This window comes from Pristiophorus japonicus, unplaced genomic scaffold (assembly GCF_044704955.1).
Source record: "Pristiophorus japonicus isolate sPriJap1 unplaced genomic scaffold, sPriJap1.hap1 HAP1_SCAFFOLD_79, whole genome shotgun sequence".
NCBI lineage: Eukaryota > Metazoa > Chordata > Chondrichthyes > Pristiophoridae > Pristiophorus > Pristiophorus japonicus.
In genome coordinates, this window is record NW_027254707.1 from 370,913 (window position 1) to 381,247 (window position 10,335).

Consider the following 10,335-nt stretch of genomic DNA (forward strand, 5'->3'; position numbering starts at 1 on the left):
CTCGTCGCCAATTGTTATAACTTCAGATGCTCTGATGATGACTTTCCGTTACAATGTGTCCTTTATTGATAACTAGAGTGAGGATCACACCTGGTGGCCTGCCTTTTACACTAGGCCAGGCACACCTGCACAGGTAAGCTAAAAGTCTCCCACTGCAGTGCCCTCTGGTGCACACCTTGTAATAGTACAAGCAGTAACCATGTAGAACACATGACAGGTGTCACTGTGGAACAATTTCTCTCACTCAAGTTTGGACACACAACCGTGGGCACCACGACGTCTAGGTAGCTAGCCATTGACATTCAGGTTCATATATAAATATATATAAATATATTGACATGTATCGTATCTGTTCTCTGGTCGTCAAGGGATTATAACCTGGCGCACTAACCTGGTTTTCATCCTCGATCAATTCATCGCATAAAAATAATTGAGGTCTGTGAGACGATTAATAATTGCTGTAATCACCAGAATACCAATACTTTCTGTGATAGACTGAGCTTACATACTATCTGGCTTCCCCTGCCCTTTGCCGGGCACGTGTTCGGGGTTTAATTTTGTAAACTGGTTGAGTTAGCTGATCGCGGGGAGACGGTAGGAGCCTCTGCGGCCCCACTGTGAGTCTGTGGAAGTGAACACAGTGGCTGGGTGATCCGTGACATTTCTGTAAAAGGCAGCGAAGGAGAAGGATTGAGAACTTTCAGTGTGGGACAGAAGTTGTTGAAGGTGAGCCAACACATTCCCGATCAGCACAGAGGGAGCTCACTGGTCAGCTCCTCGCTGTGGGGGCTGTTCTGCCAGAGGTTTCTGTAGTGTAGTGGTTATCACGTTTGCTTTACACGCAAAAGGTCCCTGGTTCGATCCTGGGTGGAAACATTATGTTTAAACTTGCTGTGGATGAACAATCGGAGGTGAGTTCAGTCTCCCTGCAAATGCTGCCTGACCTGCTGAGATTTCCAGCATTTGCTGTTTTTATTTGCTATTTATTCCCCTGGCAAAAGGGCTCCCTTATTCCTTAAATGCTATTTATTTCACTTTGATAAATAGATAACTTTGAGTGAGAGAAAACGGATCCACCGAGAACCTTTCGCGTGTGAGGCCAACGTGATATCCGCTGCAATGCAGCCCATCAAAGGGCGAGAAACCACTGAATATAAAGGATGAGCTCACAAATATCAGGGGCAGTGCAGTCTGGTCAATGTCAAACCCTCCTTTCTTATTCAGCAGTGGCATGAACGGGAGTCAGACGTCACAAAGTTTAATTAAAGACACAAATACAAGGAACACTTCCAAAGCTTTTCAGTGTAAAATTCTTTCACTTTATTTGAAATCCTACTGCGTTGAATCTGAAAATACGCATAGTGGGATTTTATCTTCACTACTGATTGTATTTTGTGTGCACGCTAGGAATAACCGGTGCTGTTAAATTTGATAAAAGTTGCCCCAGATTCGTGGTGTCATCGGCAATGAAGAGTTTGAACCAGAAAGCTAAAATACAGTGAGTAAAATGGGATATAGTTTTCGAGTTAAGATGCAAAGCACAGCACAAATGATTGAAGTATGGAGTGTCCGAGTTTGCATTTGTTTGAATGTGTAAAAGAAGGTGAGGTGTTAATTAATGATGCTTTCCTGTGAAAGCAAGAGAAAAGTTTTCGAACAAACCATCCGGTGACAGTCAGGTGAGCGCTGCTTGTGATACCTGGTGGGAATGGGCGAGTATTTTAAAGCCCCTTGTATTGCAGAACCGTCATATAGACGAACATCCGTTAACTACTGTGTCGACCTTGTGGTGCAATGGTAGTGTGCCTGACTTTGGGTTAAAAGGTTGCGTGTTCAAATCATGTCGGGGTCACTGTTCTTTTAGCAATTGCTGTTTCACAATAACCAGACACTTGCTGGAATGTCTGTCTCACTGGTCAGTAGTGGTAAGGTTGGTGACAGCATCAAACAAGAAAGAAGGGATGTGTGCAGTGGTGGTACAGCAGTTATCATGGGTGACTTTAATCTACACAGTGATTGGGCTAACCACATGGCAGTGATGTGGTGGAGGAGGATTTCATGGAGTGTGTTATGGATGGTTTTCTCAACCAAGAAGGGAGCTGGCCATCCTTGACTGGGTGATGTGTAATGAGAAGGGACTAATTAGCAATCTTGTTGTGCGAGACCCCTTGGGGAAGAGTAACATAATATGGTAGAATTCTTCATTAAGAAGGAGAGTGTCACAGTTAATTCGGAAACTTGGGTCCTGAACTTAAGGAAAGGTAATTTTGACGGTATGAGGTGTGAATTGGCTAGAATAGACTGGCCAAGGATACTTAAAGGGTTGACGGTGGATAGGCAATGGCAAATATTTAAAGATCACACGGGTGACTTCAGCAATTGCACATCCCTGTCTGGAGTAAAAATAGAACGGAGAACGTTGCTGAACCGTGGCTAACAAGGGAAATTAAGGATAGTGTTAAAACCAAGGAAGAGACAGATAAATTTGCCAGAAAAAGGAACAAACCTGAGGACTGGGAGAAATTTAGAATTCAATGGAGGAGGACTAAGGGTTTCATTAGGAGGGTGAAAATGGATTCTGAGAAGAAGCTTGCTTGGAACATACAAACAGACTGCAAAAACTTCTGTAAATATGAAGAGTAAAATATTAGTGAACACAACTGTAGGTCCCTTGCAGTCGGATTCAGGTGAATTTATAATGGGGAACAAAGATATCGAAGGCCAATTGACCAAATACTTCAGTTCCGTGTTCACGCAGCAAGACACGAATAACCTTCCAAAAGTACGAGGGGACCGAGGGTCTAGTGAGAAGGAGGAACTGAAGGATATCCTTATGAGGTGGGACATTGATGGGATTGAAGGATGATACATCCCTGGGGCCTGATAGTCTACATCCAAGAGTACTTAAGGATGTCGGCCTAGAAATGGTGGATGCATTGGTGATCATTTTCCAACAGTCGATTGACTCGGGATCAGTTCCTATGGACTGCAGGTTAGCTAATGTAAAACCACTTTTTAAGAAGGGAGGGAGAGAGAAAGCGAGTAATTATAGACCGGTTAGCCTGACATCAGTCATGGGGAAATGTTGGAATCAATTATTAAGGAAGAAACAGCAGCGCATTTGGAAAGCAGTGACAGGATCGGTCCAAGTCAGCATGGATTTATGAAAGGGATGGATTTATGCTTGACAAATCTTCTGGAATTTTTGAGGATGTAACTAGCAGAGTGGACAAGGGAGAACCAGTGGATGTGGTGTATTTGGACTTTCAAAAGGCTTTTGACAAGGGTCCACACAAGAGATTGGTGTGCAAAATCAAGGCACATGGTATTGGGGGTAATAGACTGACGTGGATCGAGAAGTGGTTGGCAGACAGCAAGCAGAGAGTCGGGAATAAAGGGTCCTTTTTAAAATGGCAGGCAGTGACTAGTGGAGTGCCGCAGGGATCAGTGCTGGGACCCCAGCTCTTTACAATGTAGATCAATGATTTGGATGAAGGAATTGAGTGTAATATCTGCATGTTTGCAGATGACACTAAACTGGGTGACGGTGTGAGCTGTGAGGGGGACGCTAAGAGACTGCAGGGTCACTTAGACTTGATAGGTGAGTGGGCAAATTCATGGCAGATGCAGTATAATGTGGATAAATGTGAGGTTATCCACTTTGAGGGCAAAAACGTGAAGACAGAATATTTTATGCATGGTGGCAGATTAGGAAAAGGGAGGTGCAACGAGACCTGGGTGTCATGGTTCATCAGTCAGTGAAAGTTGGCATACAGGTACAGCAGGCAGGAAAAAGGTAAATGGTACTTTGGCCTTCATAGCTAGGGGATTTGAGTATAGGAGCAGGGAGGTCTTACTAGCGTTGTACAGGGCATTGGTGAGGCCTCACCTGGAATATTGTTTCCAATTTGTTCTCCTAATCTGAGGAAGGACGTTCTTGCTATTGAGGGAGTGCTGCGAAGGTTCACCAGACTGATTCCTGGGATGACTGGACTGACATATGAGGAGAGACTGGATCAACTGGGCCTTTATACATTGGAGTTTGGAAGGATGAGAGGGGATCTCATCGAAACATACAAGATTCTGATGGCACAGGACTGGTTAGATGCGGGTAGATTGTTCCCGATGTTGGGGAAGTTGGAGCAGGCTCGAAGGGCTAGATGGCCCACTCCTGTTCCTAATTCTTATGTTCTTATAGCAATTCTGGAAGAATAACATTGAAACGAAATGTGAGCTGACACCCAGAAAGAAGTGTTAATGCAGAAGGTTAAATGCTGCATCTCTTTCTGCAAAAAATTCCTTTCCCAAACATTTCTCTGACCGAAACGGCACAAAACAAAAATGTTCCTTTCAAATTCATTAAACTCCCGAATTTCCGCGCCCCGCGAATCTCCTGAATCAGATGCCTCTACTTTTGCCGACTCAATCCATGTCCCTTTGCAATGTTGTGCTCCCAACCACACTATGGAATGTGCCACTAACTTATCGAATCATGGTATGGTTACAGCACGGAAGGTCATTCGGCCCGTCGAGACCGTACCGACTCTCAGCGAGTCCCACTCCCCCGCCCTTTCCCCGGAGCCCTGCAATTGTTTTTCCTTCAGACACTTATCCAACTCCTATCTAAGAGATAAGATTGAGTCTGTCTCCACCGCCCTTTCAAGCCGTGCATCCCAGATCCGAACCACTCGCTCCTGTTCCTATGCGTAAAGTCTGGGAAACACGAGATCAATTCCTGCTACACTCACAGCCTTCCTAAATAGAGCACCATTATTCTATTCTCGTAAAACCAGCTCCTGAATTATCGGCCAGCTGTGTAGGTTAAAGCTCTGGTTATGTTCCTAGCACCATGTCAATCGCAGTGTTTCTGCAGTGTAGTGGTTATCACGTTCGCCTAACACGCGAAAAGTCCCTGGTTTGAAACCGGGTGGAAACATTTTGAACATTGTTCAATTAAATATTAGAAAAAATGGAATAATTGACATTAATGGTTCAATATTAACAAAGTTGGTGTTTGTTTCTGCTGATGTTAATAACCCTTCAACTAGGCTGGAGTTTAATATTTTGATATTTCAAATAACAGGGTTGATATTTGATGTCTCCAAGATAAGAGAGGCTAATTGATGTCCTGTTTCTGTCTGCTCCATTTTTGATCGGAGCGGAGGAGCGGTGAGAGATCGGGGCCCAGGAGCGTCGTGATCGGTGCTCAGGAGAGGCGAGGGACCAGGGACAGCACGGGCCAGGCCAGACTGCGATCTATGGATAGTCGGCGCATGTGTACACACTAGGTCCATGCAGCAGAGCTTGGTCTATGGTCGTCTTGGGTAATCCTTGCCACTGAATCAAGACCTCGCCCATGAACCAAGACCTCGCCCCCGTGTGGTGGCTGGTGTGCAACGGTCACCCCACATTAAAACAATCCACCCACAAGCATCTTCCACCCTTCAGGATGTAGTTCGGGACCTAGATTGTCAGATCCCTCATCGAAACACCTGTAAACTCATCCCTATTTCGTGTGGAAACAAGTCATCCTCGATACGAGGGACTGCCAATACTATACTATGAACAAAAATATAGTGTCTCACAGCCCTGTTGCACTGGCTGGTTTCTCTGTACAGTGCTGTACACACTCAAACTCGACACAGTGTCTCTCACTCCCTCCCGTTTCCAGCCCTGACGGTGCAGAAAGCCCCTCTCAAAGCTGCACGTTCCGGCTGCTTTCAGTTGAGTTGTGAGAGATTATTAAAGGTTCCTACATCTCCGCCTCGCTTGACAACAGCAGATTGAAGCCGAAAACAACCCATCGACTAATCGCTCGTCCCCAGCTCCAGAGGGAGTGAGGCCGGGACTGTCATGTGTTCAACCAGCATTGTAACCCATGTATAATCTGACCTAAGTTGTACACTGCGAGAACATTGACCACTAGGTGGTGAACCTGTGGGAGTCAATCCTCACCTGGATCTTCAGGTGTAAAAGGGGAAGCTCCACCCACTTCCATCACTTGAGTGCTAAGGAATAAAGGACAGGTCACAGACGGACCTTCTCTGAAGCATGGGCCTCGTGTGCATTTACACTGTATAGTACGGACGTATCAATGGCGACGAGAAACTGGGATTTAAACCACGCGAGCATGGCCACTAGCAGAACTGACGAGAGGTACTGTGTTAAGCAATGGTTGGGACAGAGATTCAACATTGGTAAAGCATCACACACTTCTCCAGGCAGCCAAGGGCAGTCAGGCATGCCCCAATATGTAGCCGAACCCAGAGTGGGAGTTCGACAGAGACAATGGCAAGCTGAACGGCGATTCACGTCATTGCAAGGGACAATGCGGCCAGTAATGGGGCCATCAACACCTATTAATGGTGCACTCAAGGACAATCACGGGGCAGTCAGTGACGATCGACTGGCAAGAGACATTTTGTTTCCAACAGCAGCTCATGTTGGAGGCGGGCATGCACACACTCAGCCGGAGTTTGCAGAGATGAGCAAAATACCTGCAGAAGTTGCAGAAATGGACGCTGGCGGAAATCGCTGGAAGCTAAAGTTCAGCGAGTTCATGTGGAGCATGTATACAGTTCATACACAAGGACGCCACCGATAATGATGAAAGTGCTCCTCAATGGCATCCCAGTATCAGTGGCGCTAGACACGTGGGGCAGCCAGTCCCTGATGGGTATCAAATAGCTCAAAAGGTTGTGGGCGTCCAAGGACAGGAGGCCAAAATTATTGCCGATTGACGCACAGCTGCGAACATACAAAAAGGACATCATTCCGGTGCTAGGCAGCGCCATGGTAGTCGTGACCCACAAAGTTGGCTTGCTGTCATGAACTGGAAATGGGACGATGTCAATGCAATTTCCTCTGTGGAGCGAGTATCATGCTCACAGATCCTGGACAAATTTGACTCATTATTTCAACCCGGCATTGGCACTTTCATGGGGGACAAGGTAGTGATTCACATAAACACGGACGCCAGGCCAGTACACCACAAGACCAGGGCGGAGCCGTACGTGATGCGGGAAAAGATAGAAGGCGAATTGGACTGCCTGCTAAGGGAAGGCATCATATCGCCAGTCGAATTCAGTGACTGAGCGAGCCCGATTGTGCCGGTGCTCAAGGCGGATGGGTCGGTCAGGATATGTGGTGATTACAAGGCCACCATCAATTGGGTGTCACTCCAAGACCAGTACCCGCTACTGATAGCGGAGGACCTCTTTGCGACGCTATCCGGTGGCAAACTTTTTTCAAAATTAGACCTGTCCTCAGCTTACATGACCCAGGAGCTGGCTTGTGAGTCGAAGAAGCTGACCACCGTCACGAAACACAAGGGGTTGTTTGAGAACAACAGATGTCCGTTCGGGATTCGCTCGGTTGCCACGATCTTCCAATGAAATATGGAAAGCCTCCTCAAGTCGATTCCAGGGATGGTGGTTTTTCAGGACGACATCCTCATCACGGGTTACGATACTGAAGAAAACCTCCACAATCTGTAGGAGGTGCTACGCAGACTGTACCGGATAGGGCTGCGACTGGAAAATGCGAAGGGCGTCTTCCTAGCTCCAGAGGTAGAATTCCTGGGGAGGAGGGTAGCAGCAGACGGGATCAGCCCTACTGCCTCCAAAACGGAAGCGATCCAGAGAGCACCCAGATCCCGTAACACGACGGAGCTGCGTTCGTTCCTGGGGCTCCTGAACTGTTTTGTTAACTTTCTTCCAAATTGAGCACGCTGCGAGAGCCGCTACACTTGCTCCTACGCAAAGGTCGCGCATGTGTCTGGGGGGACAGCCAGGAAAGGGCTTTTAATAGAGCACGCAATTTGTTATGTTCCAACACTCTGTTAACGCTATATGACCCATGTAAGAAACTTGTGTTAATGTGCGGTGCGTCGTCCTATGGTGTCGGGTGTGTGTTGCAGCATGTCAATACAAGGGTCAGTTACAGCCGGTAGCTTAGGTTTCCAGAAGTCTGTCCCAGGCAGAAAGGGGCTATGGGATGGTAGAAAAAGAGGCGCTCGCATGTGTATATGCGGTAAAGAAAATGCACCAGTTCCTGTTTGGCAGGAAATTTGAGCTGGAGATAGATCACAAACCCCTAACGTCCCTTTTGGCCGACAACAAGGCCATAAATGCAAACGCATCCGCCCGCATACAGAGGTGGGCACTCACGTTAGCAGCCTATGACTACACAATTCGGTACAGACCGGGCACCGAAAACTGCGCCGATGCAATCAGCAGGCTCCCACTAGCCACCACTAAGGGGGCTACCGAGCATGGTTCTGAGATGGTCATGGCTGTTGAAGCTTTCGAAAGCGAAGGTTCACCCGTGACAGCCCGTCAGATTAAAGTCTGGACAAATAGAGACCCGCTATTGTCTCTGGTCAATAAATGTGTCCTGAATGGGGACTGGGCAGCCACGTACAGGGCATGCCCTGAGGAAGTTAAACTATTCCACAGGCGCAGGGATGAACTCTCGATTCAGGCCGATTGCCTACTGTGGGGAAACCGCGTAAAAACCACATGGGCAGAGAGGTGTTCATCAGAGAACTCCACAATGAGCACCCGGGCATTGTCATGAGGAAGGCAATTGCCAAGTCACACATTTGGTATCCAGGGATAGACGCAGATCTGGAACTTTGTGTTCGCAGGTGCAACACGTTTGCCCAACTGGGTAATGCGCCGAGGGAAGCCCCCCTTAGCCCATGGTCCTGGCCCACCAAGCCTTGGGCACGCATCCATGAGGACAACGCAGGTCCTTTCAAATATGTTTTTGGTTTTAGTTGACGCCTACTCCATACGAAACATAAGAAACATAAGAATTAGGAACAGGAGTAGGCCATCTAGTCCCTCGAGCCTGCTCCGCCATTCAACAAGATCATGGCTGATCTGGCCGTGGACTCAGCTCCACTTACCCGCCCGCTCCCCGTCACCCTTAATTCCCTTAGTGGTTAAAAATCTATCTATCTGTGACTTGAATACATTCAATGATCTCGCCTCAACTGCTTCCTTGGGCAGATAATTCCACAGAATCACAACCCTCTGGGAGAAGAAATTCCTTCTCAACTCGGTTTTAAATTGGCTCCCCCGTAATTTGAGGCTGTGCCTCCTAGTTCTAGTCTCCCCTGCCAGTGGAAACAACCTCTCTGCCTCTATCTTGTCTATCCCTTTCATTATTTGAAATGTTTCTATGAGATCACTCCTCATCCTTCTGAACTCCACCGAGTAAAGACCCAGTCTCCTCAATCTATCATCATAAGGTAACCCCCTCATCTGCGGAATCAGCCGAGTGAATCATCTCTGTATCCCCTCCAAAGCCAGTATATCCTTCCTTAAGTAAGGTGACCAAAACTGCACGCTGTACTCCAGGTGCGGCATCACCAATACACTGTACAGTTGCAGGAGGACCTCCCTGCTTTTTACTCCATCCCTCTCGCAATGAAAGCGAACATTCCATTCACCTTCCTGATTACCTGCTGCACCTGCAAACTAACTTTTTGGGATTCATGCACAAGGACCCCCAGGTCCCTCTGCACCGCAGCATGTTGTAATTTCTCCATATTCAAATAATATTCCCTTTTACTATATTTTTTCCCAAGGTGGATGACCTCACACTTTCCGACATTGTATTCCAGCTGCAAAACCTTAGCCCATTCGCTTAACCTATTCAAATCTCTTTGCAGCCTCTCTGTGTCCTCTGCACAACCCGCTTTCCCACTAATCTTTGTGTCATCTGCAAATTTTGTTACACTACACTCTGTACCCTCTTCCAGGTCATCTATGTTGCAAACAGTTGTGGTCCCAGCACCGATCCCTGTGGCACACCACTAACCACCGATTACCAACCTGAAAAGCACCCATTTATCCCGACTCTCTGCTTTCTGTTCGCCAGCCAATTCTCGATCCATGCTAATACATATCCTCTGACTCCACGTACCTCTACCTTCGGAAGTAACCTTTTGTGTAGTACCTTATCGAATGCCTTTTGGAAATCTAAATACACCACATCCATCGGTACACCTCTATCCACCATGCTCGTTATATCCTCAAAGAATTCCAGTAAATTAGTTCAACATGATTTCCCCTTCATTAATCCATGCTGTGACTGCTCGATTGCACTAAGCCAATCTAGATGTCCCGCTATTTCTTCCTTAATGATAGTTTCATACATTTTCGCAACGAGAGATGTTAAGCTAACCGGCCTATAGTTACCTGCCTTTTGTCTGCCCCCTTTTTTAAACAGAGGCGTTACATTAGCTGCTTTCCGATCCGCTGGTACCTCCCCAGAGTCCAGACAATTTTGGAAGATTATAGCCAATGCATCTGCTATAACTTCCGC

At 47.0% G+C, this 10,335-nt stretch overlaps 1 non-coding gene across 1 annotated transcript; it reads left to right on the plus strand.

Annotated features, from left to right (window-relative positions):
• Positions 1 to 803: 803 nt before the first annotated feature.
• trnav-uac (transfer RNA valine (anticodon UAC)) lies at positions 804 to 876 on the plus strand. Its single transcript has one exon. It is a non-coding gene; the product is annotated as a tRNA-Val (tRNA).
• Positions 877 to 10,335: the final 9,459 nt, after the last annotated feature.